Here is a 26,393-nt window from a genome sequence, read left to right on the forward strand (position 1 = left end):
GTGTGAGGCCAGTCCGTAACTTTTTATGAGATGCCCCACTGGCCCTGCATCTCTTTTTAACTCTGTAGGTCTTTTGTAGGAACTCATTCTAGGGGCAGCCCATTTTTGTGTATTTAAAGCTGAAGATTACCATATGCCTGTTGTGCTGGTTCTTCACTGTGCCCATTTGTACACACCCCAAACTTAGCACCAGTGGTGTCTGGCACAGGTAAGAGTGGTGAGGCAGGGGGAAGTTGACAGATGACAGGTTAGTTAAAATGAAATAACAAAAGAAATAAAACCACTTACCTTGTGCTCGCCACATCGCATGCGTGTGATGGTATTGGGGTTTCCCAACTTATTATTGATTAATACTTCAACCTTAAAAACGTAAAAGGCTCATCAAAACAACACTATGAGGAGCTTCTAACTTCTGAATACAGATGTCTGACATTTGCCCACTGAATTTTTGTGCCAGCTAATGCTTGTCCCAGTTTTTCTAAAAATGCACTGGTGCATCATGATGGATTGTTGCCAGTTTAATAGTGTAAAATGAATGTTAGTAGTGGCTGGAGTGACCAGACTCCAGCCACAACACTCAATTCATTTTGTGTGGGCATTAAGGCAGTTCATCCACTTATCACAACTTAGGGCCTCATTACGATGTCGGTCGGAAACTAAACAGCCTGACTCCTTGTCTGATTCGGTTCCGACCGACTCATAGTCGGCGGTTCCGCCAGACCGATTATGATGCTTCCGAACACTGTTGGGAAGGATTCCCATTGACTTCAATTGGAGCCTGTGTTCCGACTGACAACACAGGCTCCTATGGGGAAAACAGGTGTCTGCAGAAGACCTTGCACCCTGCCATGTTCATCCCATGGTGCCTGCTCACTGTAAATGGTTTTACAGGGGGGACCTTTGGGTACCCCTGTGACCCCAAACTGGTGGACTCAGGATGAGGGGGCCTGCTTTGGGCCACCAAAGTCCGTTTCTGACAGCCTTTTTGTGTCGTACAGACCGATTCGGAAAGGCTGTTGGAATCCAACATCGTAATCGGTCGGTCAGAAACACTGTCCATTGAGCTATACGGAACAGCTTTGACTGACTCAGATTCTCCGAATGTTGCTCGGAACCGATTTGGAATGACTGAACAGTTCTCCTTCCGACCGCGAGCATCATAATCGGTCAGTCCAATTTGTTTCTGACCGAGTCGGGTAGATGGGTTACAACACGGTCTAGGGGAATCAGACTAGCGGACGGAGGCTTTCCGACTGACATCATAATAAGGCCCTTTATGTTTGAAAGGCCAGTTGACCAGTATGCAATCTCAAGAAACCTGACTAAATATAGTAAGAAACTTGACTAAATATATTAAATAGGAGAGTTCAGGATATATTCTCATTGTCCTAAAAACTGAAACACTCAACGGCTTCCAAATGACAAGGACACATTACTGAGAATTGGATGTCTTCCTGGCGACTGTTCCCCCGCCCCCCCCCCCAAAGACACTTTCAAAGTAAATAATTCCCCATCAGTAAAGGCGGCTATAGCCCTCTTGATTATGCATGGCTGCCAAATGAGTTTCACTTCTACCAAAACTGACTGGACAAATCCAACTTGATGAAATTAGGTTTTACATTTTTGGGTCAGGTTCCTCCAAACCATCCAGTGGAGCACATTTCCTTATGAAAATGTATTCATTTTCCATATTTTTGTTAATGATGTGACCACTCATTTCCATCATATCTGATACCCCATCTCATTCAACTTTGCCTTCACTAAGAAATAGAAAATGAGCCCTCCTATCCTCTCCCTTCTCTTTTATGTTTTGATGCATTTATACCAGCGAACCATGGGGCTGATTAGAATGGGGGGCGGACTTTAGTCCACCTGCCGTCCCAGTGGAAACGGGACCGGCCGCCAGACATGCGACGGTCCCTCAGCCCTGATTATGATGCGACCGCCACCATGGCGGTCGCATCCTGCATATTTCACATTGCGATGGGTGTTGCATCCAGCAATGGCATATTGTGCATTTGCATGCACAATGTGGCAGGCACCGCGCAGTCCCTGCCACCTTGTGCATTCAAATGGAGGGGGTACCATGGGTACCCCCCCAAGTGCACCCCCCCTGGGGCTCGCATAGTGCCCCCAAAGACTTCCCCCCCAGCCTTTCGGAAAGGCCTTCACAACACAGCATCCTACTATGGATGGCAGCGCCCGCTAGGCACCGCCACCATATTAGGGGCCAATATCACCTGGCCGGGATTGGAACAAATGCGACCGGAGGAAAAGCGGTGGACGCAATTTGTGTCCGCCGCAAAACCACAATATGGCGGGGGTTTCACTCGTTACGACCGGATCGGCGGTGGCGAATGTCACTACATCATAATGAGCCCCATAATCTATTCTTTATGACATGTTCCACCCAGTTCTTCACACTGGTATACCCTTGAACCTCTTAGGTTTCACTCACTCCCCTCTTCCTCTGTGCTCCCCATGTCTCTCTCCACATTACCTCTTTTGGTCGTCTAATACATTTAACCTTCTCACCTGTCACTCCTTTCCCCTTTCTTTTCTTCCGTTTCTCACCCCTTTCTTTCCTCCTTGTCGGTTTATTGTTTTCTGTTTTCTGACAGTTCTCATTCGTCTCTTTCTGCTTTTTGAATAATATGACAAATATAAAAATCGACTGATGCAACGTATTAACTTTTGTTGCCCAGGTAGCTCTAAAAAAGTAATTAGTCGCCCCAACATTTTAGAAATTGTTAGAGGTTTTACATTTTTCTCGGATCCTTCGGACTATTGAATTTCATACCAAGACTGATGAAAAATTTGTGTAAATTCGTTAACCTATCGCCAGAATGATCTTTCTCCAAATTAAAGTTGCCTGAGCTCTCTTCAACTTTCATCAGCCTGACAGAGACCCTCCCGTAAATACAAAATAAGTTATTTTATTTTTTGTCCCTGATCTGCAGAATGTCTTGCCCATTTTTCTTCCTTTTTCACTTGTATAAATTGTAGTTCTTTTCATTAAAATTAGTTTTTTCAAGACCATTTGAAGCTTAAATATGGCAAAATTTGAAAAGTACAAGAAATGCATAATATTACATGTTTTAAGGAATGCAGTATGTTAGTACATAATGAAAAATGGCTTAAACTCCGATGATGACAAAATGAAATAAAAAAACGGTGTTCCATATGTTTTATTCGTGTTATGATGATTTACACAATGAAAACATTGTCTTATTTCTGTATTTACTTATTTAATCGTTTTGAAAAGGCTGACTTGTGAATGATTGCCACTTGGAAATTTTGACAGCAGCGTTGGTTGAAGTTTTTGGTCATAGAGTCATGTCAATTCGTGCAGATAAGAGGTGGTTCTAGAGTTTTCAAGAATGGTTAGAAAGCATTCTTTGAAGAAACTTGTTTTAAAGTTTTTTAAATGAGCAGATGAACTAAGTTCTTGAGGTTTGTGAACAGACCATCCCAAAGCTGGACTGCCACAATGCAGATTTCCACGGTGGAATTTTTTGGCTGACTCTTGTCTGAGTTAGCCACTTAGCATTTTGGGTAAGTAGTTCTGTCTTTTTCAATATAATTTTATAAGGCGTGAATGTGACTCAAGGGCATTAGAGCACTTTACAGGACCACCAGAATATGCTACACATTTTACGCATGGGGAATTTAAGTGATTTGCCCAGAATCCCAGAATGTTGAGCCAAAGTCTATTATCTTTAAAACACATTACTGTTGTGATATTTAGCTGTTCGTTTCCCAGTAGTTCTACTTTTCTAAGACGTGCGAATGAATGTATAATGTCGGATTTCAGGTTTTATATGAAAGGATGCCATTACTGGGCTTTCATGCTTCTACATTGCTTTCAGTGAAGCAGATACTGAGGAGGAGGAGTGTGCCTCCCTGCAACAAAAAGTATGAAAGAATCGACAAAGCGTGTCAGATCCGGTACAGTAATTCACTACAGGCATCCACACATTCGGGGCTTGTCATAAACGTCAAATAGACAAGAACCATATTATTTAGTATTTGAAGTACAGTGCTGTGTCTACCAGAAGACGCGAAAATGCAGAGGATGGGAACATTCTTTATTTTTTTATTTCGACTCGAATGTGTTGGAGCACTTTACATGAGCACCAGTTATGTTACATAAGGACACATTCATGTATTTGGTAGGCAGGGGAAGATTAGGTGATTTGCTCAAAATCACAGGATGTGGAGTCGACCCTGAGGCTCGAACCTTGGTTTCCCAGCTCCAAAGTCATAGATGGCATACAAAGTGCACTTGTCTCCCACCACCATTCACCTTCTCATAGAAACACCTGAGTCAGTTTTGGTCTTCACAGTGTAAAAGTTTATTAACTTACAGATCCGGCCAATAACTCCATTGGCCTCTCTTTACTTATTTTGTGACCATCCTTTAATATAGTTTGATTCAAAACACCACAGCACTCAAAATAACTGTAAAGATTAAACATTTTCATTGTATTTACAAATCTCTCCCCACGGGTCCTCTTGCTTGTCCTTCGGGCTGTGCCAGCAGGCCACAACCAAGATAGCCTGCTCTCCTTAGGCTGACCGCCCCCCGGTCAACAGAGCCGCAGGTAAATAATTTGCCACCACTTGTGACAACCACTGGCTTCCTGGGTAGAGCCAGAGAGTCCGGAGCCACCAGCAGGTCAGCCCCCTCTCTCGCCAGCCCAGAGCCCCGAAGGACTTCAAGACCTGTTCTGGGGCCAAAGCGCCACGACAAACAGAGCCCCTGTCATTTCTCTTGCCCAGGACCCGATCACAGGGCGCGGCGCTCATTGGTGGACTCGACCTCCCCCCTACGCAGTCTGTCACCTCTGCAATGGCTATTTAGGCAAAGGTCCAGACCACACAATATGTATCTGTAGAATGGTTTGTTGTTAGAGTAATGTTAGTAGGGATAGATCAAACCAAGCGTAAGTTTTCAAAAGTTTTATTCACCAACAGCGTTCCCCACTTGGGAATCACTGCAAATATCACTCAAGCCGACACGTGTTTCGTCACAACATGTGGCTGTGACTATTTAGGGCTGGAAGAAAATAATTAAAAAAATGCGATGTCAAAATCATTCGGAATCGCGTGTTAAAGAGGAACACTCGTGGCGTGGAAACCAACACAGAAGGGATGGGAAAAGGAAAAACTTTTTATGGTGACTTCTCATAACTTATCAAAATTTACTTTCCAAAGGGAAGTAATCTCCTGGTGTTAGGGATAGACCAATGTGTCGTGACAATCGTCGCAATCTGGGTTAAAAGTAAGTCCATAACACGAAATGCGTTATATAAATATACAAGTGCAAGTGTACGGTGAGATAAATAGTACTGTTTTTGGTTCCAGATCAAGTTCGTTACTATAACATAATGAGAACATATATTGGCCTCTAGTATAGTTAGTTCAAATAATGACAGATGTAGCATCTATACTGACGGTACAGTGATACATGATAGAACAGCGAATGAAACTCCCAGTTATTAGATTGGTGTCTAGTTGAATAAAACATTACTTGGTAACAAGGGGGTTGTTTGCCAATGGCTTGTTGCTTGGTGATATAGGATTTATACAGATGTGTTACTAATCGTAAGTAATTGATACATTTGTACAGTCTTTTTTTAAAAATTATAATAAGTTGTAGCATATTCTACCCTTTAGTAAACATCAATAATCTTCTTTAAATGTTATTCTGACTGTACGTACGTTTAGTCTACCCATTTAGTTTGAAATTTGACTGCCTCTGTTCTACGGGAAGTATCACTCGATTTTACAAAATTATTAACACCCGAATACACATACTCATTGTTAATTAACCGCAGAAGCAAACAAGGAGAAATACAGTTTCGTCACCGTATACAGAGCCAAACAACTACGAGTCCTAGAAATAGAATAAGATAACCTTGTCAATACATGAGGCATCACTTTGTTTTTAACCCAAACAGATAGAAATGTCAGTGCATAAAGATCGCACACTAAAACAACATGCCGTGTCACTAGATAAAACCTGCATTTATGACGAAACCCAATGTCGCGGTAAATTTGTGGTTTCAGACCCGATATTGACATAAGTAATGAGCAGCTGTGAAAAGGTGAGAAACACGATTATTCAAAAAAGGGAAATGGGAAAGTAATTACCTGATCTTAATGATCAAGGCGCGTGGTCTGTAAGCAGGTGAAAAAAAGGGGGTGAGGGGAAAAATTATTAATGGCGTTGAACTCTCTTGGCAAGAGGCATATTTTAAGGTCACGTACTACGAGCGGTCACTACACATTAAGTATGCAAACTCACCGGGGAACCGGTGATAATTCCAACCCGGTCCTTATCGGGTGGTTTTTAACTTTCGAAAGGGCGGCACCAGTCGGGTTGCTGAAGCCGATTCGTAGGTAGAGAATTTGTTATATATACAAATTCCGTGGAGCGGAGGCTGAAAATTAAAGAAGAGACTTAGTGAGGGAGCCCGTTTGGATTTGTTAAATAGTAATGGGTTATGCCCGAGGTGGATGAAATCCTGATTCTTACCCGTGTTAAGCCTATATACTGGCGTCGATGTGCGTCGGTTGCCGAGTGCGGGAACACCGAGTGCGGTTGTACCCGCCCCTTTTAAAGGAGACTAATATAAAGGGCTAGACCGCTCAAAGGGCTAGGGAGTGTCAAAAAGAGAAGAGTTACTTAACCGGGAAAAGCGCTTAGACTCTAAATGTAGAGACCCGGGCCATGTAAAGTTTTAAACAATTCGCAGCTACTCATTAATTATAATTATAATGTACAGTGTAAGCGCAAGTCTTGTCATGACAAAAATGAAAGTGTGTGGTCAATGAATGACCCATTTAGTATTTTTTAAAGTAAAAGAAACCACAAAAATTAAACGGAAAGAACTAATCGGCAGAAATTGAGCACATAACTCCCTGTGATCGGGAGGAAAAGGATACAGAATTCTCAATACACTTAATAAACAATGTAGTATTGTTGGTAGAGCATAAGTAGAAGAGTCTAGTCATAACCTTAACATTGATCTTAACGTTGATCTTAGCATATCCACAACAAGTATTTCTTACACCCTAGTTGTGATACCACCTCTAGATATGCAATTATTTCAAACAAAAGGTAAGAAAATGCTCATTTTAAAAGAAACTGTCTCAGTATCAGACTCATTATTTTTTCAAGGTATGGTTCAGTAAACTTGGGTTAGATTGTCTGATGGGCGTTGTCCCTCAGGTATCAGGACCCAAGAAGAAGTGCAGTTCATCATCAGTGTTCTGGCCTGTCCTGGTCGTATCTAGACACGTGATCCAAAGTGCCTCTTCCCTTCTAAGGCGTAGTTCTCTGTTTCCTCCTCTCACTGTTGCTTGTACAACATCAATGCCATAGAAGGTAAAGGATTTGATATTTCCTTGTGATGACATGAAGCCATATGTATTGCCATAGGGTATCGTGGATCTTTAGTGGCATATGCTCTTGTGTGTTCCCTTATGCGTTCTCTGAGAGGTCTGATAGAACTCCCCACACATCTGCTTTTACAGGCACATTCAATAATGTACACTGTAAATTTTGTATCACAGTTGATATTCGTATTGATATTATGTAGTTTTGATCTGTGATCGAAAAAGGACTTAATTCCATGATTTGCCCATCTGCACATTGATCACATTCCACATTTGAAAAAACCTTTAGATTTCTGGGTCAACCAATCACATGTTCTTGTGTCTTTGGGCACAGTTGGACTTAGTCTGTTCTTTAAATTCCGACCTCTGCGAAAGGTTATTTGTGGATGGGTTCCTATTATGGTGGTTAGGGTTCTATCAGCACTTAGGATCCCCCAGTGTTTGTGGAAACTTTTGCGTACCACAGGACTTAGTTCGTTAAAGTCTGTGATCAGTCTTACAGGTTGTTGTTTTTCCAACCTAGGAACTTTAGGAATTAAGGTTGACTCTCTGCGTATGTTTTTAATCTTTTTGTCCGCTTTTGAAATGATCTGAGGTTTGTAACCCCTTTTGATAAACCTGGACTGCATTTCCATAATGCAGGTTTCAAATTCTTGTTCTTCACTGCAGTTTCTTCTGGCTCTCATGAATTCCCCATATGGGATACCGTTAATCTGGTGGATAGGATGGGAACTACTGCTATGAAGAATTGCATTACAGGCTGTTGTTTTGCGGAATAGTTTGCTGTGGAGCGTCTCATTTTTTACATATAATTCTATGTCCAGGAAACTCACATTGGATGTGCTAATATGTGTGGTAAATCGCATGTTCATGTCATTACCATTCAGATATGCACAGAAATCCATAAGTGTTGCTTCTGATCCTGACCATATTAAGAGGAAATCGTCTATATAGCGACCCCAGTATACTATATTGTCAATCCATTTGGTACCTTTGCTGCTCCAGATCATATCTGCCTCTAGAGCACCCATGTAGATGTTTGCAAAAGATGGGGAGAACCTTGAGCCCATGGCTACTCCCCTTGTCTGTTTGTACCATCTTTTATCAAACAGAAAAAAAAATTGGTTTAGTATGATGTCCATCATTGTCACCAGAATTTTAGTGTGTTCTAACAGTGTGATGGTCTGGTATGTAATGCCCTGGTCACTGCTGCCAATCCTAGATCCGGCTCAATAGAGGTATATAATGATACCACATCCAGGGTCGCCATTATCAATGCAGGTTGCCAGGTGAAGTCTGCTGGGATACTTAAAATATGTTTTGAATCCTGTATGTATGATGGCATGTTCTTTACCATCGGATTCAGGAATTTGTCCACATATTGTGAGAGTCTCTCAGTGGGACCCCCAATCCCGGACACAATTGGTCTTCCTGGTGGGAACACAGCAGGTTTATGGATTTTAGGGAGAGTATATAACCAAGGGTACGATCCTTGGTTATATACTCTCCCTAAAATTCCTGACACCAGTCTTAGCCATCACTGGACTGCCATCGGGCAGAGGAAAGCCGTGAGGGAAACGGCGGAGTGTTTTTCCGGGAGGCACCGGCACCGGGATTAAAGGACTGCAATCCCCAGCAGCCCCTGGGGCACCAGCGCGACCGTGACGCGCTCGAAGCGCCCGGAGGCGCAGGTAAAACGCTGACCCCCATGAGACCAGGGGGGACACCAGTCTTAGCCATCACTGGACTGCCATCGGGCAGAGGAAAGCCGTGAGGGAAACGGCGGAGTGTTTTTCCGGGAGGCACCGGCACCGGGATTAAAGGACTGCAATCCCCAGCAGCCCCTGGGGCACCAGCGCGACCGTGACGCGCTCGAAGCGCCCGGAGGCGCAGGTAAAACGCTGACCCCCACGAGACCAGGGGGGACACCAGTCTTAGCCATCACTGGACTGCCATCGGGCAGAGGAAAGCCGTGAGGGAAACGGCGGAGTGTTTTTCCGGGAGGCACCGGCACCGGGAATAAAGGACTGCAATCCCCAGCAGCCCCTGGGGCACCAGCGCGACCGTGACGCGCTCGAAGCGCCCGGAGGCGCAGGTAAAACGCTGACACCCCCCTCGCCCCCGCGAGTCGCGCACGGGAGCGCCCGGGGCGAAGCCCGGGCAAAGGGCGGGCCCTCTGTGGCCCTCTGAGGCACGAGGAGGACGGGACGGGGCCACCCCATTTTCGCCCATTTCATCATAACTTGAAGGTACCTTTCATTGGTCCATTGGCCACTCTGCATTCGGGAACTGTGGCTGCAGCAATCATTGTCGGGACTATCTGCCTTTAATTTAATTGTTTTGCTAGGTGTCATTGACATTTGTGTTTGTAGTCCCGTGTAGAAACCCAAACCGCTGTATAGGGGTTAGCACCTGTCAGAATGTCCCCAAGAGGCACCCGCAGCAGAACTGCTGCCGCTGTGACTGGCCCCATTGACCTTTTTATATTTAAGGCCAATGATGCCATTAATCAGGGCATTAACTTACTTGAACGCAGGGTATCACAAGACCTGGCGCATGCCAAACGTTCCTCACTTGGCCTCATTGCTACCGCCATTACACCTGCACAAGCTATGCCTAACAACATCAGACCCCTATTTGACGCTTGTGCTGACATTCACACCATCCCCAGCGAGGTTAACCTTTCAGCCTCCATTCCCCTGTCAGACATAGACACCGACACCAGCACAGACCTGGAAAAAACCCCTGACCTATTAATTAACCCCTCTCCCAAAGTAAAATCCGCTGATAACACCAGGCAAACCAGAGGTAGGCGAGAGGGGGCAGTTCAAAAACTGAAGTCACACGCACTCAAGCCCCGGGTCACTACGATTAGGAAATATGGCCGGGCACAAAGGAAATCTGGGAAAAATACCAACTCTGTGCCCAACAATAATCATAACACGACCAGGGTTACGGTAACATCACAGAGGGATGATAGTGAAACTGTTCAGCAGGGCAGAACAACGAACACTAACGAAAACATAGACAAGGCATACGACCCCCTGTTGGAAAGACTGGGGGAACTATTAAACATCTATTTATCCCCAATTGAAAATAGGCTTGCCCGATTAGAAAAACAGCTAGATGAATTGAGCAGCCCTCTCAAGAATTTCCTAAAGGGAGGCCCTGCAACTAGTACAAATAATATCAAGCCCACCAAAATAGCAGGTCCCAAAACAACTACTTTACAAGCACCCCCAGCCATCCCAAACAACGTAGATAAAGCCGCACCTGTTGCGCTGGCCAATGGCCTAACTACCAAACAAAAAGCAGTAACATCGCGCACTAATAACAAATCCACAGATAAAAGGAAGGATTCTGGTACCAATACCCTCACTAATACTATACTCCCAAATGTGAGTACTACAGGTCACCCTTCAATTTCAATAAGCAACCCTACCTTGACCCAACCCATCCCAAAAACACCCAGACAAGTTCCTGCCCGCATTAACCTTCCTCCGGAATGCGGTGCATATGTACTAGTGTTAGTAAATGTCACCAAACTAAGAAAGGATCAGGATGAAAATCCCGCATCACTCAAAAACAAAACCCTGCACTGGCTAATTGCTAACTGCAATTATCCCATTGATGGTGCAAGGGAGATTATTAACACACAGCGAGTGGGTTGGATTGGACCACTCAGGAAAAAATTTGAGGGCGACTGTGTCACTATTAGTTTCAGAAAACCACATTGGGCAGAGAAAACACTAGCCAACGCCCCTCTACCATCGCCATGGGAATTTAACACCACACTCCTTCCCTTAGGATATTTTTACCGACACCTGATACCCCCAGAACAAGCCACGGCTAACTTTCCCAACAATTTCCCCACTAATTCGTACCAGGATATGAATTTTGGAGCAAGGGTCAAATCTCCTCTTTTTGTCCAAAACCAGAACCTAAATGCCGCCTTTTCCAACAACCATAATTGGCATCCACAACCCCCAATGCCAATTCCTACCCCCAACCATCCGCAGCACTTTCATGCTCCAACTATGCACCAGAGTAATCATAGGGATAGGTCTTACCCAATCCCCAACCCATTCCAGTTTGCACAGATGACAGAAGCTAGGCCATTGTACAATATCCCAACTTTCAATCGGTTCGACTATCTATCATCATTAGACGAACAGGATTGACTGAGTACACCCCTCAACAAAGAATTATGCAATAATGCAAAAGCCTGTAACCAAGAGGGTGCCCTAATTACAATTCCAGCTGCATCGCTCCATGTTAAAACAGCAGTTACAGAAATTATATTGTCAGATAGTATTCCGGCCATTTTAAACGAATCAACTAATTATGATAATGTGAATACTAGGAGTACATCTATTAACCAGGGGTTCAAACATGGCCTATCAATTCTAAGCTGGAATGTCGCAGGTTTAGAATCTAAGCTTTCTGACCCTGCTTGGATTGAACTAATTAATGACGTAGACATACTTATGTTCCAAGAAACTTGGGCTGCTGATAACCTGTATATTGAAGGCTACCACTGTTTCAGCCTGACATCAGCAAAACCTAGTTTTGGCCGAGCGGTGGGTGGACTCTTCATGGGGATTAGAATTTTGGCAGGCGGTACAATTAATGATTTGAAGCCAGATAACCTTGCCAATCCCAATATTCAAATTCTGGAATACAAATTGAAATCAAAGACCACAATTTATTTAATTAATTTTTACAATAATGATTTTTATGGTGTACCGAACAAAAATTTTGTTGCTTTATCTAAGGTTTTAGACATGATTTATTGTTCCTTGTCAGTAGACACTAAGACTAGTATTCTGATCGGGGGAGATTTTAATGTGAAACTTATAGATAACTATGGATCTACTAATTTCGATCACTGTAATGACCGCAGGGGTTTGGAACTGATCAGCATACTTTCTGATTTTAATCTTGTTGATGTAATGAGTGTAGGGTATGATATGAATTTTCCCTATGCCCCTACGTTTAAGGGCAGGGATAACGGTTCAATTATCGATTACATTTTTACATCACCTGTGTTAACGGACTGTTTAATCAAATCTTCTGTGGTGCAAACGTCCTTCAGTGATCATAATCCATTGTTTGCTATTTTTAACCTCGCACCCAGCCCGATTTTTATGAATTTAAATGGGGCAAGGGACATCACACCCTCAATAGACGGCCTTCGCCTTAAATGGAGAGGAATTGACTGTGGGGCCATTATAGACACGATTCAGGAGGCACATCCGGATTTATTGAAACGCCTCTCCTCCCTAAGTACAAATAATGAAGAATTGATCACAGATTTTGAAGCTTTATGCTCCAATATAAAAACTCTCCTGTCAGTCCCACTCCCTACTGACCACAAAGAGCCACGGTGGTTTGATACATCTTGCTCCGTGGCCAATAGAGAGTTAAGAAAGGCCCTCTCTGCCAAACCCAGGTGCAAGGATGTAGTTCGAGCTGCCAGGAAAAACTACAAAGATAAAACATCGAAAAGGAAGGCAAATTTGCTCTCCGATCACTGGGATAAGCTGGTTATCAGCGCCAATCTGGGTGGCAGCGCCCCATTTTGGTCGTCAGTCAGGAGAACGAGGGAAATGGGCAAAGAGCTTACAAAAATTAGCTGTAATATAACCAGTACAGCTTGGGAGACCCATTTCTCTAATATTTATGCCGCCCCCTCTCATGAGCAACCTCTCCCTAACTTGAACCAAATAGAAGGCTTAGAGATCTCGGACTCAGAAGTCAGGAAAGCTATCAAAGAGAGCCAAGGTAACAAGGCGCCCGGGCCGGACGGCCTCCCTATTGATATCATCAAATTTAACGCTGATCTTTGGACACCAATACTTTTAAACATTTTTAACAGTCTCCCATATGTAGCCATGCCTGCTACCTGGGCTACTAGTATCATTGTTCCCATTTACAAAAAGGGAGACAGATCAGACCCAGTAAATTATCGTCCTATTTCCCTCCTGGATAATACTCTAAAAATACTAGGACGAATAATTTATAACAGGGTACTGGAATGGGCGTCTGATTCTGACTTTTTAGATCCCTGCCAGATGGGGTTTAGGAGCGGGGTAGGAACTGTCGAGCAATGCCTAAACCTAAAATTGATAATAGATAAATACTGCATTGCTCGCTCATCCCCCGTCTACCTAGCTTTTATGGATCTTTCATCCGCATTCGATCTTGTGAATAGATCCAAGCTATGGTTAACTCTCCTGTCAAACGGTCTCGATGCCACCCTTGTTAGATTCTTAGCCTACCTCCATACCGACTTGAAAGCCCGAGTACGTATTGGGATGGGCGGAGAGGTATCGGAAGCCATTAAGATAGGGAGGGGGGTGAGACAGGGGTGCGTTTTAGCACCCCTGTTGTTTATCATTTATATTAATGGTCTGTCCAATTGTCTAAAGAAAGCTACCCCTGATGTCCCAATTATTTTAGGGAATCCCTTGCCCGTACTTTTATATGCAGACAACGCTGTCCTTATGGCACGTACACCTAACGCCCTACGTCTGCTTGTACATAGTTTTGTAAATTTTATGGAGGGTCTGGATCTGAAAGTTAATTTTAAAAAGTCTTTTATTATGCCCTGTGGGACGGGCAAAAGGAAACTCGGCACTATTCAAATTGGAACAGATAAACTTGAATCTGTCCATAAGTTCCCTTATCTGGGGTTGGTTTTCGCTGCGAACGGCTCTTGGAGTGGGCATGTGGCCCACGCCACGAGCAAGTTCTCGAAAGCCAACAATTCTGTTCTGAGTCTCCCCCGCCCTAAGAAAATCAGCGCCACTAAAGCCATCGTTAAAATTTTTAAACTACAGTGTTCCCCTGTTGCCACGTATGGAGCCGAAGTCTGGGGACTGGCCAGCAGCATTGGCATTCAAAGAGAGGAAAATCGTTTTTGCAGGAAATTGCTGGGAGCACCGATTTCCTCTTCCAATTTCATCTGTCATAACGAACTTAATCTCCCCTTCATAAACGATTTTATTAAAGTAAGACCAGCACTCTTCTGGATCAGAATCTGGAGGAATGAGGCTGCTGTCCTTACGCAAAACATCATTAGGGACTGCCTTAATTGTGAAAATGGCATGCAGATCCCCTGGTTTAAAGAAGTTTTTAAAATATTTAATGAAATTGGTAGAGGTATTTTGTTCACTGAGCCAACGGCTATTGAATTAAAGGACAAATATGAGGTCCAAAAGGCACTCTATGCACTTTACCGCAATGAACGGCTTGGAATTGAATTACAGAAATCAGGGGTCAAAAAATACATTGGTAATGGTCTCTGTATGCAAATCATGCCACCCTACCTTTCACTCCCTATGTCTAATTGGGAGCGTTCTCTACTGTTTCGTCTAAGGGCAGGAACTGTGAAATTTTTGCTCTCTTTTCCTCTGGGGTATCAACACCATATTGACCTTACCCCCTGCCCTTGCGACGGTACAAGCACTCAAGATGATCTGCACTTTTTGTTTTTCTGTAAATTTTATGTGAGATATACCAAATGGCTTTTGACCCCATATTTTAGAAAATTCAGACCTCTCACACTTCAGGAATCCTATATGTTGCTGCTCACCCTGGACACTGATGAACTGACATTTCGCACTAGCACTTTCCTAAGACTAGCTATACGCGCACGTAAGACTATGGAAAGTCCTTGAAATCAGATTCAGTCACAAAGACACTACTGATAAATTTTATAAGACCATTGTATGAATTGCTTTGTCTTTATGGAATGTAATCTTTTTAACTGTTTTGTATTATGTGTATATATGTGCTTTTGATGTGTCCGGTACTTTTATGAATTTTATCAAATTCGAATAAAGGTCTTTTGAACTTGAACTTGGACTAGACTCTTCTACTTATGCTCTACCAACAATACTACATTGTTTATTAAATGTATTGAGAATTCTGTATCCTTTTCCTCCCGATCACAGGGAGTTGTGTGCTCAAATTCTGCCAATTAGTTCTTTCCGTTTAATTTTTGTAGTTTCTTTCACTTTAAAAAATACTAAATGGGCCATTCATTGACCACACACTTTCATTTTTGTCATGACAAGACTTGCGCTTACACTGTACATTATAATTATAATTAATGAGTAGCTGCGAATTGTTTAAAACTTTACATGACCCGGGTCTCTAAAGTTAGAGTCTAAGCGCTTTTCCCGGTTAAGTAACTCTTCTCTTTTTGACACTCCCTAGCCCTTTGAGCGGTCTAGCCCTATATATTAGTCTCCTTTAAAAGGGGCAGGTACAACCGCACTCGGTGTTCCCGCACTCGGCAACCGACGCACATCGACGACAGTATACAGGCTTAACACGGGTAAGAATCAGGGTATCATCCACCTCAGGCATAACCCATTACTATTTAACAAATCCAAACGGGCTCCCTCACTAAGCCTCTTCTTTAATTTTCAGCCTTCGCTCCACGGAATTTGTATATATAACAAATTCTCTACCTATGAATCGGCTTCGGTAACCCGACTGGTGCCGCCCCTCGAAAGTTAAAAACCACCCGATAAGGACCGGGTTGGAATTATCACCGGTTCCCCGGTGAGTTTGCATACTTAATGTGTAGTGACCGCTCGTAGTACGTGACCTTAAAATATGCCTCTTGCCAAGAGAGTTTTACGCCATTAATAATTTTTCCCCTCACCCCCTTTTTTTCACCTGCTTACAGACCACGCGCCTTGATAATTAAGATCAGGTAATTACTTTCCCATTTCCCTTTTTTGAATAATCGTATTTCTCACCTTTTCACAGCTGCTCATTACTTATGTCAATATTGGGTCTGAAACCACAAATTTACAGCGACATTGGGTTTCGTCATAAATGCAGGTTTTATCTAGTGACACGGCATGTTGTTTTAGTGTGCGATCTTTATGCACTGACATTTCTATCTGTTTGGGTTAAAAACAAAGTGATGCCTCGTGTATTGACACGGTTATATTATTCCATTTCTAGGACTCGTAGTTATTTGGCTCCGTATACAGTGACAATACTGTATTTCTCCTTGTTTGCTTCTGCGGTTAATCTACAATGAATATGTGTATTCGGGTGTTAATAATTTTGTAAAATCGAGTGATACTTCCCGTAGAACAAAGGCAGTCGAGTTTCAAACTAAATGGGTAGACTAAAAGTACGTACAGTCAGAATGGCATTTAAAGAAGATTATTGATGTTTACTAAAGGGTAGAATATCCTACAACTTATTATAATTTAAAAAAAAAAGATTGTACAAATGTATCAATTACTTACGATTAGTGACAAATCTGTATAAATCCTATATCACCAAGCAACAAGCCATTGGCAAACAACCCCCATGTTACCAAGTAAGCTTTTATTCAACTAGACACCAATCTAATAACTGGGAGTTTCATTCGCTGTTCTATCATGTATCGCTGTACCGTCAGTATAGAAAATGCTACATCTGTCATTATTTGAACTAACTATACTAGAGGCCAATATATGTTCTCATTATGCTATAGTAACAAACTTGATCTGGAACCAAAAACAGTACTATTTATCTCACCGTACACTTGCACTTGTATATTTACATAACGCATTTCGTGTTATGGACTTACTTTTAACCCAGATTGAGCCGATTGTCACGACACATTGGTCTATCCCTAACACCAGGAGATTACTTCCCTTTGGAAAGTAAATTTTGATAAGTTATGAGAAGTCACCATAAAAAAATTTTCCTTTTCCCATCCCTTCTGTGTTGGTTTCCACGCCACGGGTGTTCCTCTTTAACACGCGATTCCGTATAATTTTGACATCGCATTTATTTTATTATTTTCTTCCAGCCCTGAAGAGTCACAGCCACATGTTGTGACGAAACACGTGTCGGCTTGAGTGATATTTGCAGTGATTCCCAAGTGGGGATCGCTGTTGGCGAATAAAACGTTTGAAAACTTACGCTTGGTTTGATCTATCCCTACTAACATTACTCTAACAACAAACCATTCTACAGATACATTTTGTGTGCTCTGGACCTTTTGCCTAAATAGAACGAAAGGGAGGTTTCTGCCCTTCTTTCATTACAGAGGTTAAGGTTTTCCTCTGGCCAAGAAGCACCTACTACGATATCCGGTCAACTAATATTTTACCGTAACAAGTTGAGCGCCTATTTTCTGAACACTAAAAAATCGACTCACAGACTATTCACCTCTGCGATGGCTCCCACCACTGTCTGTATAAACACCTCACTACCTGCCTTGGACAAGTGTACCCCATCCGCCGCATACAGCTCTTCCCTTGATGTTTGTATCAACTTGTGCCTGATGGTCCGACTGCTGGATCTCTTTAAAATTTCCGCCACTGACTGATTCAGCCTCCTCACTGACTTATTAACTGCCTTCGGAGGCGCTCCCTCCGCCCATACTTGCCACGGTATAACTTCGGACCACAGTAATATCGTGCTGAGCAACATGTTTCTGACCACTGCCAGAACTGAGAACAGAGCCTCCTTTAGGCCCCTCCTTCCTGCTGGAATCATATTATTGCCCAATGAATGGATAACTAATAGATCGGGAATAGGCATACCCCTGCTCATGGCACCCCGCAAATCGTTAAGTACCCCCGCTAAACGTTGTCCGGCTATTCCCACCCAATGGTGGTCAAATCCCTTTGCCTTCTGTACTCTCTCCTCACGTGAATCCTTGAAGGCAAGCCCTGCCCTGCGAATAAAAGAGTGGCCACACCAGCATATTTGGGCCCTCTGGGACGTTGCACCTAGAGCAAATTGAAGATGAAAACAATCAACGTGAGGCGGCACAAACGGTCAGAAAGACTGAGAACTTATGCTAACTGGGGCGTACATACCGCTCAAAGCAAGTCGATTTCCAACGACCCACCCTCTTAATAGTTTCCACTGGGAGGCCTAGGGCCGCCGCTGTCGTGGCTGCACCGATGCGGAACGAATGGGATGTGAAATGAGTTGTGTCTACCCTGAGGCCTTCCAGAGCAAGCTTGCATACGCTAGTGAACTGAAATCTGGTGAGAGGAATGCCGTTGACATGCAATAGTACTCTGTTGTCGCCCCCGTTGGCCTGATCTGTAGAAAATTCCTTGCCAGGCTTACCGGGCAACATATCGCCACTACTATTGATCTTAACTGGACCCAGGTCCCCCTACCTAACTGATCCGTTTTTGATCCCTGCACCCTGACCTGAAGGGATTCCCTGGTCAGAATTAAATCCTTGCATCGTATAGCCCCCTCTTTGTCTGACTTTGACGCTGGTAGCAACTCCAAAATCCTAAATGCCCCGAAAAAAGCTAGTGAGTATGCTACTCTAAATAATTGTGTCTCGTACAGCGTGAAGCAAATTCTGGGCAGTATTTCCAGGATATTTGTTAACCTGCTCGCATCTATGGGTCTCCTACTGTCCTTCACTTCTGGTGTCAGTCGCTCCCAACCCTTCATAGCTCTCCTTACCCTCAGGTCTTTTGTTGGGTCTGTCACCCTCCTAAACCGGCATAGAAAGCTATTGGCGACAGTTGCCTCCTCACCATCGCTGATGACTTTCCACTCGCTTTCTGATTAACTATAAATTCTAAGACACTTAAAGGTGAGAATCCCTGCCCCCTTTAAACAAGCCTGAAATGCCTGCCATGACCTCTCATACATACTCTTGGGGGCCAGGGACGCTGTTATCATCTCAGGGGCTGTGGGGCACCAAGCTTCCATAGTCCCGCCGGGAAGTCCGTCATGTCTCTGTCTGCTTGCGGTCATCGGATGTGAAACTCTGCCAACTTAAAACAGGACAAAGCATCAGCGACTGTGTTGTCTACCCCGGCACGTGTCTGGCAGTAAAATGTACATTGCGCTATAGATATTGCAACACTAGCTCCTTCAACAGGCGCAGAACCCAGGTGCATTTCGCTCTCTAATTGTTAATTGCCATCACTACTGACATGCTGTCAGACCAAAACACAATATGTCTGTTTGCTAAAATGTCCCCCCACAGATGCAAAGCCACAATGATTGGGAACAATTCTAAAAAGGTAATATTCCATGTGAGACCTGACAGCGCCCATTCCTCCAGCCAGTGATGCATGCACCACCTGGGCCCCAACACGGCCCCAAAACCCACACTGCCCTCTGCATCTGTGAATAATTCCAACTCTGCGTTGGGGCGACTCGGCATTTGCCACACCGCTGTCCCATTGATTTTTTTCAGGAAGCCTTTCCAGATAGTTGGGTCGTTCCTTACTTCCGCTGAGAGCCTGGTATGATGATGTTTGGCGCACAGCCCCGACATTGCCCTTGCTATACTCCTAGAAAAGGCCCTGCCCATAGGTATAACTCAAAGTGCGAAGTTCAACTGCCCCACCAGGACTTGTAATTGGTGCAGTGTCACCTTTCGGGTCAGCAAACAGGCCTCAATGGCTGACTTGAAAGCTGCTACATTCTCCTGAGGGAGCCTGCATACCCCCTCTCTAGTGTCTATCTCAATGCCTAGGAATGTTAAACAAGTAGTTGGCCCCTCTGTCTTCTCTGTGGCCAAAGGCACACCCAGTGCTCTTGCCAGATGCTGGAAGCCCAGCAGGGCCTTCCTGCATGCTAGGGAGCCCTGCGGTACCAGGAACAAGAAATCATCTAGGTAGTGCACCACTTCGCATGATGTTATGGATGTTAGGAATTGCCGTACTGCCCACTCCAAGAACCTGCTGAAAGTCTCAAACTCTGCGCACGCGATCAAACACCCCATTGGCATGCAAAGGTCAATGAAATACTCCCCCTTGAGGTGAAACCCAGGAACTTGGTGTCCTCAGGCTGTACTGGCGTGGAGAGGAAAGGCTGCCTCGATATCTGATTTAGCCATCAACGCTCCTTTGCCCAGCGCCTGTAACTTCCGGATTGCGGTGTCAAAGGTGGTGTAGCGCACTGTGCGCAGATCTGGGTCAAGTTTCTCATTGACTGATAAATCTGGTGGGCTTGACAAGTTGTGAATCAAACGGAATTTCTCTTTCTCCTTTTTAGGTACCAACCCCAATGGTGAGCATACCAGGTCAGGCCTCGGCAACTGTTGGAAGGGTCCCGCCACCCTCCCCAGCGTAACCTCTCTCGCGATTTTTGGCTTCGCCACTTCCATGTTCCGGAGCACTGAGTGTTGGTTGCGCGGTGGAGCCGTGGACAGGGTAGCCGAAGATGGGATGCGACAGCCGAACAGAAAACCATTATGTAAAAACTGGGCATCATGCAATTTGTCATACTTGCTAAGGAGGTGTGTCAGCACGTGAAGTTGAATGGGCGTCGGCAAGACCCTAGGGTGCTTGTGGTGGCCGTCCTTTGGCTTGGGTATGGGCGGGATGCTCTTTTGGCCTCCCCAATTTCTTGAAACATCTACTTTCTGGGTGTGCCGGTCCACCACAAAAGGAGCATTAGTGCTTGAACTTACATGCTGTGCCCCAGGTGCACTCATTCTTGTTGAACTGCCAGCAGGCCAGTTTTATATCTCCCGCCACCCTGTCCCCCCTAAAGGACTGACTGGGAGAGGGGTGACAGGTCCTTTTCCGCAGGTACTGTTGAATAAAATACTGCGTGCCATACATTAATTTCGCGCTGGTCCCATGCTACCTCAGTTTGCACTGCCTTCATTTGTCTAAACTTGGTGTCGTATTGGAGTCATCCTGTCCCTGGGAATTTAGATGCCGTGGATTAGGGATATGTAGCTGATTAATTGGGGTGCCACTGCGGGGTACCTCTCTGCAATGATAGCCAGGTAGATTGAAAACCCCATAATCCAGTTCTTGATCGACCAGTCTACCCATACCTTCCTCTGCCTATACTCCCCTTACTTTCCTACCCAGGATTTTCCCCGGGACCACGCCAACATTTATGAGATCAAAAACATCTATAAACTCGCCCTTCAGAATCTTCTCCTTGGTCTCCACAGGCACATGCCATGTGATCCCGGCCGAGGGAGATAACGCCATGGACGCGGACCCATAGATTAAAGGGCTGTATGCTAATGTTGGCTGCCCCATGACCGCTGGCCCCACCGCCCCAGGATAGGAATTCGCGAGAACCACTGAGCCTGCTGCGCAATTACTGAGAGCTTGCCCTTGCGACATCGCTGCTACTACCATTGAGGATTGTCTTATAGCTACTGGCCCTAACGCCCCAGGATAGGCCATTGTGGGAACCATTGAACCTGCTGCGCAATTACTATGCGCCTGCCCCTGCAACGTTGCTGATACTACCCCTCAGGATTGTGCCACACCCCCTGACTGAACCCACACTTGCGCTTTACCACTGCCTGGATGTGCGACCACTGGTGGTGTGGTTTGCGGGACAATTTGCGTTGTGGGCGCCTCCCCGATTGAGACAGGTACCCCCCCACACCTGAGAGTCATTGTTCGTTGTGTTGGTTCCCCCAGTCGGGCCCAGCAGTGGAACATTCCTTGCTTGCACTGTGTCCGACGCCAAGCCTGCTGTATCTAACACCACTACCTCACCTGAGGATGTGGCCTGAGAATCACCCGCTCTGTAGCGCATTTCTGTTGGCGCATCTTTAACACCTTGTGTGCGGTGCAGATTTCCGCGGTGCGCTGAAGTTTTGAAAAACCCGCGGTTCATGACGAGTTCAGCTCGTCATGAGTGTACGAGAGGTGTACCTCATGACGAGCTGAGCTCGTCAGGAGCGTCGAAGGGGTTAAACCTCTCCAGTGTACGCCGGGCCCGCTTGCCCCGTGCTGTTTCTTCTTGTGTACTCGTTCCGGCCCCTTCCGTCAATGTCTTTAGCACCCAATCCACGCCTTTCTCCTTAGTGACCTCCAACAGCTCTGTCAATGCCAGATAGTCATCCTTTGTGGCCTGGGCTTCCATGCCTTCCGTGCTCGTCTAGGTGGCATTCTGCATTTAATAAAACAGAAAAGTGTTAGACATCAACACTTTACTCCCTTATCCCCTGAGACCTGGAACATGATGCACCCCTCTCTCTGCAGCCCCCTTTCTGTGCCTGAAATGGTCATCCATCCTTCTGCCTTCACGCCCCCTTACTCTGTCAGGGCCCGCATTACCACTGCCAGTCACTCACCCTCGCCTCTGAGATCTACCTGTGAATTTGCAGCCAATGCGCCTATCTGTCCGCCTCGCACTTGCATGTCATTTAATAACAGCACGAGTGCCCTTTGCCGGTGCTGTGAGCCTGCGCATTCTTCGTTTAAACCTGCAGCCGTAATTGGGCTAATTGTGGCTACTAATAACCTCCCCAGTCTCCTACTCGTTGGCGCGTACGCCGCGTCCTCCTCTACCGCGCAAGCGTACTTTCTAATCAATCCGGCTCGCACCCGGCAGCCTTCTAGCCTCCTAGCGTACAAAAGCATACTTTCTACTCAATCCAGCTCGCACCCGGCAGCTTTCTAGCCTCCTAGCGTACCAATGCCTCGTTGCGTACACTTCGGTGCGAACGCCCCAGCCTCCAGCGTACCTTCCAGCCATTACACCTCGCACCCGGCAGCCCTACGACATGTAACCTCAAGCGTACCCATGCTAGCGTACCAATGCATCATCGCGCACACTTCGGTGCGTACGCCCCAGCCTCCAGCGTACCTTCCCGCCATTATGCCTCGCACCCGGCAGCCCTACGACACGTACCTTCAAGTGTACCTTTGGTGCGTACTCCTTAGCCTCCATTAGCGCACCAGCGTACCTCCCCAAAACTACGGTTCGCACCCAGCAGCCATGCGACATGCACAATCCTGGCATTCACACAATCGCACCACTACGACTCGTATCCTGCGGCACGTATGCCGCAACCTCCCCGGATCGAACCACACACTCAGACACCATTCTCCATCTTGTACGCTGCGCACACCGGATTCGCTACGATCCGCACTCGCAACACGTACCAGACCCAGCGACTCGCACCCCATGCGCCCGCCGAGACGCCTTCAATCACGCATCGCACCACAATGCACTACACGCACTACTCACACTACACGCACCACATCACACTGTGAGGCCCTCTCACCTGCCACTTGGGTCACGCGGACGCTCCTCCCTCTGGCCGCCGATGCCGCACACGGTCCCACAGTAACTCCAACGTGACCTCCGACCCTTGTGCAGGAAAGTGGGCAAAGAGGGTGGAACTACCGCCCTTCTGCCTTTTAAACCCCCCGCCAATAATTGATTGCTTCCGGGTCATTCCGTGACGGGCGTCCGGTCTGCCTGGCTGCACCCCCTTCCTGGTCTCCCGACCCGGATGGGGATTCCTACACTGCTCGGGCCCTTTTCTGCCACTAAAGGCACCACGCCCCTTAGGTGGGGTGGTGCCCCTCAGCAGTCTAGTCCTGAGACCACATCCTCTACCCTAGCCAGAGAAACTGTTCCTTCTGTTTTAAAGTTAGAATTGCCATTTCTCCTCAGACTCCAGTCATGGGTATTAAGATAAGGGGTGGCCGAAAGTGCTTTTTTTCCATATAGTTTCGCGAAATCACACAAAATGTTGTTTATGGGTGCCCTGGGTGGCTTTCGCATGTGACGGCATACCATCTTACATACAAAATGAAAGTCACGCTGGTACCAGTAGAAGACTGGTTTGGGTAGGTAATGTCTTTCTGATGAGGTTTAACCATTCACACACATTTTCTGCCTGAACCAGTATTTGCATTGGAAAATTACGAAAAATGCGTAATGTTACATTTTATGAACTTAATATAATGCAAAGTTCTCACAGGCTGAATTTAGATGAAGGGGCTGCCAGTTCTGGAATGAAGGGTGAACCAGCCGAATCCATGATCCCGCAGTTATTAGTCCGCGGGACCGGAGATCCATCTGACCCCAGTGAAATATGTTGAATTTGTCCTGGTGTAATTTGCCAACTTTACCACTCAATTCAGCAGCAGCCGCACCTGGTCTACTTTCTGTTGGGAGCAGCTACTGGTAGGCGGTGAGGGGACTTTTGTTTTCACTTCCAGCTTGGGCCCAAAACAAAGAGTGAATTTAAAAGGGCAATCAGCCTTCCTTTTGTATTATCTTAGTTGGTAGTTATCTGCAGCCTAGCACCTAGGTGCCAATGCAATGATAAAGAAAAAGCACACAGCTTGCTATCATTTTACAAATACTTAAGAGAAACTACGATTTAGAAGCAGGCTTTTGATAGTGTGCAAACCCAATATGCAGGGCTACTGAAATTGTGCTGCAAGGCAGGGCTAAATTATGTGTCAGGGAGAGTTACATTATCCAGCAAGAAAAGGCAAATTAAGTGGCATAATACTGCACATTTTGCTATAGTATTCCTTTATTATTTTGTGATATTCAAACTTGTAAACATTTTCTGGGCATTAGTTGCAGTTAATTTGTGTAGTGTAGTTCCTATATTCACAATAGGCTCTGCGCATTGGAATAATATACACTATAGATTTGACATAGGACTGAGGTCAGTATGTCTCTATCGAGTATAGTAAACTTAATTGTGAGTGCCAGCTAGCTCAGAGGTCACTAGAAACTTTCTCCAATACACAAGAAGGAATTCGTTTTTGACAACTGCATAAACATGACAACTTTGTTTCCCAAGAATAAGAACGTATCTTCAGAGTCGAGTCGTGGAAACAATAGATCGACAGGCTTTTCAATAAAAGGGGTTTATTGAAGTCAAGTCAAGTCAAGTCATGGAATTTATATAGCGCGCTACCTACCCAGAGGGTCTCAAGGCGCTTAGGGAGGGGAGGAGGATTACTTGTCAAATATCCATGTTTTAAGTTGCTTTCTGAATGCTAGGTGGTTCTGGGTAAGGCGAAGGTGGGTGGGAAGTGAGTTCCAGGTTTTAGCTGCCAGGTAAGAGAAGGATCTACCTCCCATGGTGGTCTTGTTGATGCGAGGTACAGTGGCGAGGGCTAGGCTGGAAGATCGTAGTTGGCGGGAGGGGGTGTAGAAGGACAGTCGTGAGTTGAGGCATTCTGGTCCGATTTCGTAGAGTGCTTTGTGGGCGTGGGTTAGAAGTCGGAAAGTGATCCTCTTATTGACGGGAAGCCAGTGGAGGTTTTTCAGGTGACCAGAGATGTGTTCGTTGCGAAGGATGTCTAATATGATCCTGGCTGAGGCGTTTTGGATTCGTTGGAGTTTTTTCTGGAGTTTAGCTGTAGTACCTGCGTAGAGGGTGTTACCGTAGTCCAGTCGGCTCGTGACCAGAGCATGGGTGACTGTTTTTCTGGTTTCGGTGGGGATCCAGCGAAATGTTTTTTTGAGCATGCGAAGAATGTTGTAGCAGGATGAGGAGACGGTGCTGACTTGTCTGCTCATTGAGAGTGAAGAATCCAGGATAACGCCTAGGTTCCGTGCGTGGTCTGTCGGGATGGGTGCTTTTCCAAGGGCTTCCGGCCACCAAGAGTCGTCCCATGCAGAGGGGGATGAACCTAAGATGAGGACTTCTGTTTTATCTGAGTTCAGTTTCAGACGGCTATGTTTCATCCATTCGGCAACTTCTTTCATTCCTTCGTGTAGGTTAGTTTTGGCAGTGCTGGGGTCATTGGTGAGTGAAAGGATCAGTTGAGTGTCATCCGCGTAGGAGATGATGTTGAGGTTGTGTTGGCGGGCGATGGCCGCGAGGGGGCTCATGTATACATTGAAGAGGGTGGGACTGAGTGAGGATCCTTGTGGTACGCCACAGATGACTTCAGTGGCCTCGGACTTGAATGGTGGAAGGCGGACTCTCTGGGTTCTTCCGGTGAGGAACGAGGTGATCCATTCAAGTGCTTTTCCTTGTAATCCGATGTTTCTAAGGCGTTGTAAAAGGGTGCTGTGGCAGACTGTGTCGAAGGCTGCAGAGAGGTCGAGGAGGATGAGGGCGACTGTGTCTCCATTGTCCAGAAGAGTTCGAATGTCGTCTGTTGCTGCGATGAGGGCGGTCTCAGTGCTGTGTTTTGCTCGGAAGCCAGACTGTGAGGAGTAGAGGGAATTGTTGGCTTCGAGGAAAGCGGCGAGCTGGTTGTTGACAGCTTTCTCGATGACTTTGGCCG

The sequence above is a fragment of the Lissotriton vulgaris genome, chromosome 8 (assembly GCF_964263255.1).
Source record: "Lissotriton vulgaris chromosome 8, aLisVul1.2, whole genome shotgun sequence".
Classification (NCBI taxonomy): Eukaryota; Metazoa; Chordata; class Amphibia; order Caudata; family Salamandridae; genus Lissotriton; species Lissotriton vulgaris.